Source organism: Geospiza fortis, unplaced genomic scaffold, assembly GCF_000277835.1.
Source record: "Geospiza fortis unplaced genomic scaffold, GeoFor_1.0 scaffold594, whole genome shotgun sequence".
Taxonomy (NCBI): Eukaryota; Metazoa; Chordata; class Aves; order Passeriformes; family Thraupidae; genus Geospiza; species Geospiza fortis.
The window spans coordinates 150,163-154,957 of NW_005054703.1; positions in this window are offsets into that span (position 1 = coordinate 150,163).

Below are 4,795 nucleotides of genomic sequence, written 5' to 3' on the forward strand. Positions count from 1 at the left end.
CCGCAGCCCCCGCTCCTGCCCCTCCGCAGCGCCCGGGCCGGGGCTGCCCCGTCCCGTCCCGTCCCGCACCCCCCGGGTCCCGTTTCGTATCGCCCGGTACCGATCGAGCTCTCTCCCGTACCGTCCCATATCCCCGGTACCGATCCCAGTCTCCCCCGGTACCGTCCCATATCCCCGGTACCGATCCCGCTCTCCCCCAGCCCTGTTCCCTTTTCTCCGGTACCGACCCGGTTTTCTCCATTACTGTTCCGTTTTCCCCGGGACCGACCTGCTCTCCCCCAGTCCCGCTCCGTTTTCCCGGTACCGATACTGGTCTCGCCCAGTCCCGTCCCGTATCCCGGTACCAATCCCGGTCTCTCCCGGTCCTGTTTCGTTTTCCCCGGTACCGATCCCGGTCTCCCCCAGTCCCGATCCCGCTCTCCCCCAACCCTGTTCCATATCCCGGTACCGATCCCAGTCTCTCCCGGTCCTGTTTCGTTTTCCCCGGTACCAATCCCGTTCTCTCCCAGTCCTGTCCCATATGCCGGTACCGATCCCGCTTTCCCCCATTCCCGTTCCGTTTTCCCCGGTACCGATCCCGTTCTCTCCCAGTCCTGTCCCATATGCCGGTACCGATCCCGCTTTCCCCCATTCCCGTTCCGTTTTCCCCGGTACCGATCCAGGCCCCCCGCGGATCAATCCTGGCCCCCCAAGATTCCCAGGACACAAATCCCACATTCCCAGCACCCATCTGTCCCCTTGGGTGCCACCCCGTGTCCCCGAGCACCCCAAAATCACCCAGTCCCACACCCCATGTGCTGCTCTGGCACCCCAAATTCCCACCCCACATTCCCCACATTTTCCAGTCCCATATCCCCTGCTCCTGGACTCAAAATCCTACATGTCTGCTTCTTCACCCCTCATCCTGCACCCCAAATCCTGACCAGCACCCCAAGGACTCAATGAGCACCCCAGGAGCTGGAAAAGCACCCCAAGAACGGTGGGCAAGGAGCCCAGGAGTGGGATGAGCACACCAGGAGCAGGATGAGCACCCCAAAAACTGGGCAAGCACCCCAAGGAGGGTGGCCAGGCACCACAAAAGTGGGATGACCACCCAGAAGAGGGTGGGTGAGCACCTTGGGATCAGGATGAGCACCCCAGGAGTTGGAAAAACACCTTGGGAATGGTGGGCAAGGAACCCAGGAGGAGGATGAACACGCCAGGAGGAGGATGAGCCCCCAAAAGCTGGGCAAGCACCCCAGGATGGGTGGCCAGGCACCCCAAAAGTGGGATGACCACCTTGGGGATGATGTGTGAGCACCCTGGGATCAGGATGAGGGCCCCAGGAGTTGGAAAAGCTCCCTGAGAATGGTAGGCAAGGAACCCAGGAGGAGGATGAGCACGCCAGGAGGAGGATGAGCACCCCAAAAACTGGGCAAGCACCCCAGACATGGGATGACCAACTTGTGGAAGATGTGTGAGCACCCTGGGATCAGGATGAGCACCCCAGGAGCCGGAAAAACACCTGGGGAATGGTGGGCAAGGAGACCAGGAGGGGGATGAGCACCCCAAAAACTGGGCAAGCACCCCAAGGAGGGTGGCCAGGCACCCCAAAAGTGGGATGACCACACAGAGGAGGGTGTGTGAGCACCCTGGGATCAGGATGAGCACCCCAGGAGCTGGGTCAGCCCCCCGGTGAGCACTTGGGGAGCCCCCCAGGGCGATCCCAGCCCCCAGGGTGGCCGAGGCACAGGGACACAGCCCTGTCCCCTTGCAGTGGCCCTGCCTGGCCCATTCCAGCCTGGGAATGCTGCAGGAGGATCTCACCCCGTGCTGCCCCTACAAACCCATCCCTCTCCTCTCACAGCACTCCCAGACTTGCACTAACGTTGTTTTTTAGGATTTTAAGTGTTTCCTGTGTTTGATGACCTCCACAGGGACACACTGCGTGACACCAGCATCCAGGCTCTGCCCACCAAGCCCCCAAATCCCCTTTCCCTTCACTTTTGGGGATCCCCTGCATCCAGGGCCGGGCTCATTCCCCCCAGGAATGACGGAGTCTCCTTCACCCCTCATCTCTGCGTCGCTTTCCTCCCCCATCAGGATCATCCCAGGATGTTTTCCTCCTTCTCCCTTATTGCAAAACCCACATCCAGCAATTCTTTCCTCCTCGAAGCAGATAAATAAACCCTGGAAAACCAGGCTGAGACTGTGTCCCTGTTCTGCCCTCAGGTCACTCAGCTCATCCCAGGGACGGGAATTTGGGGAGCAACCGCTGGATTCCTCCCCAGCCTCGAGCCCATCTCCCAAGAAAACAAACAAACTTTTGGAATCCTTTTTGTTTTCATCCTGCGCTGGGGCTGGGGAGGATGTTTGGAGTCCCTGGATGATGTCAGTCCATGATGTCAGGATCCAGCCGTGGCTGTCCAGCCTGAGCTCTCCCCTTTCTCACGGAGCGCTCCGGGGAGCCCGGCCTGGCCCAGGAGCCTTTCCCACGCCCAAAAATTCCCCCAAAATCCCGCTGGAGGCTGGGCTCCTGGCACCTGCAGGACACTGGCCACCGGCACTGCGAGCTGGAGCCCTACCTGGAACAGGAGCCTGAGCATCAGGATGGGAATTCCCCATCCCAGCAGCCCTGGGGAGATGTCACCTGGCACAAATGTCCCCATCCCAGGAGCTCTGGGGGGTTTGGGGCCTGAGCATCAGGATAGGAATGTCCCCATCCCAGGAGTCCTGAGGGGCCTCAGGATCAGGATGGGAATGTCCCTATCCCAGGATCCTTGGGGGATGTCACTTGGCACAAATGTCCCCATCCCAGGAGCTCTGGGGGGATTTTGGGCCTCAGGATCAGGATGGGAATGTCCTCATCCCAGGAGCCCTGGGGGATGTCACCTGGCACAAATGTCCCCATCCCAGGAGCCCTGGGGGGTTTGGGGCCTGAGCATCAGGATGGGAATGTCCTCGTCCCAGGATCTTTGGGGAGATGTCACCTGGCACAAATGTCCCCCACACAGGAGCTCTGGGGGGATTTTGGGCCTCAGGATCAGGATGGGAATGTCCCTGTCCCAGCAGCCCTGGGGAGATGTCACCTGGCAGGGTCTGAATATCAGGATGGGAATGTCCCTATCCCAGGATCCCTGGGGGAATGGGGCCTGGCACAAATGTCCTCATTCCAGGATCCTTGGGGGATGTCACCCAGCACAAATGTCCCCATCCCAGGAGCCCTGGGGGATGTCACCTGGCACAGGCACACGGATTCCAGCGCTCCTACCTCACCCTGCCCGCCCTGCAGGGTTTCCTTGGCACCCTGGAATGTCAGGCGGGCGATGCCAAGGCCTGGCACCGGCACAGCCGTGAGGGTGGGGGACCCCGGGAGCTGCCAGGAGCATTCCTGGATCCCATCCTCAGCTCTTCCATGCCCACAACCTGCACAGCCAGGAGCAGCCCGGCGTGTTCCCAACACCTTTTGCCCACAGAACCGGAACAGGTGACCCCTGGCATGTCCCTGTGCAGTGAGAGACTGGCACTGGATTGTCCCTGTGGCCACTGTCACACGACCCAGGGGGGCTGCAGGGTGGCCAGAGATGGGATCCCCCACTCCCAGCATCACTTGGCGGGTTTTACTCTGATTTCCCCTGCCAGGACCCCCGAGGTCCCCGCTGTGCCGCAAACCTCTGGAAATTGGAATTATTGCACAAGGACCTGGTCCTGCCAACTCTCTGTCACCTCCTCCATCTGCTCCAGCCTCGGGGGCAGCCTGAGGGTCAGGGAGGCTTTGGGGGGGACACCCTGGAGCTGCAGGAGGCCCTGGAAGGGTGCCCCAGGTCCCGGCTGGCAGGAGCAGCTCCCCTGGTGGGGAAGGGGCTGCAGCCAGTGTGGGGCTGGGGAGCTGGTGGGCTCCCATTCCTGGGGACTGGATGGGCTGCTCCGTGTTCCTCCTCCCTGCCCCTAAGCCAGTGTCCTGATCCCAATAACTCCTGGTCTTAATAATGCCTGATCCCATCCTAATAAAGCCTGATCCTAATAAAATCGTGGTCATTGTAACTCCTGATCCTTATAGAACCAGCATCTCAGCCCTAATAGTGTCTGATCCCAATAACACCAATATCCCAGTCCTAACAACTCCTGATCCTAATAACACCAACATCCTGATCCCAATAATTCCTGATCCTAACAGTGACAGCATTCATTCCTAATAACACCTGAGCCTAATAATGTCTGATCCCAACACCAGCTCCCTCATCCTAAAAACCCCAATAATTCCCAATTCTTACAATGCCTGATCCTGATAAATCCTGACCCTATTAACACCAATATCATGATCCCAATAATTCCTGATCCTCACAATACCAGCATTCCTGTCCCAATAACACCTGAGCTTAATAATGCCTGATCCCAACACCAGCTCCCTCATCCCAAAAACCCCAATAATTCCCAATTCTTACAGTGCCTGATCCTGATAACTCCTGATGCTAATAATGCCAGAGTCCTATCCTAATAAAGCCTGATCCTAATAAAATCGTGGTGATTATAACTCCTGATCCTTATAGAACCACCTAATAGTGTCTGATCCCAATATCCCAGTCCCCAAGCCCCCTGATCCTAATAACACCAACATCCTGATCCCAATAATTCCTGATCCTAACAGTGCCAGCATTCTTATCTGAGCTGAATAATGCCTGATCCCAACACCAGCTCCCTCATCCCAAAAACCCCAATAATTCCCAATTCTTACAGTGCCTGATCCTGATAACTCCTGATGCTAATAATGCCAGAGTCCTATCCTAATAAAGCCTGATCCTAATAAAATCGTGGT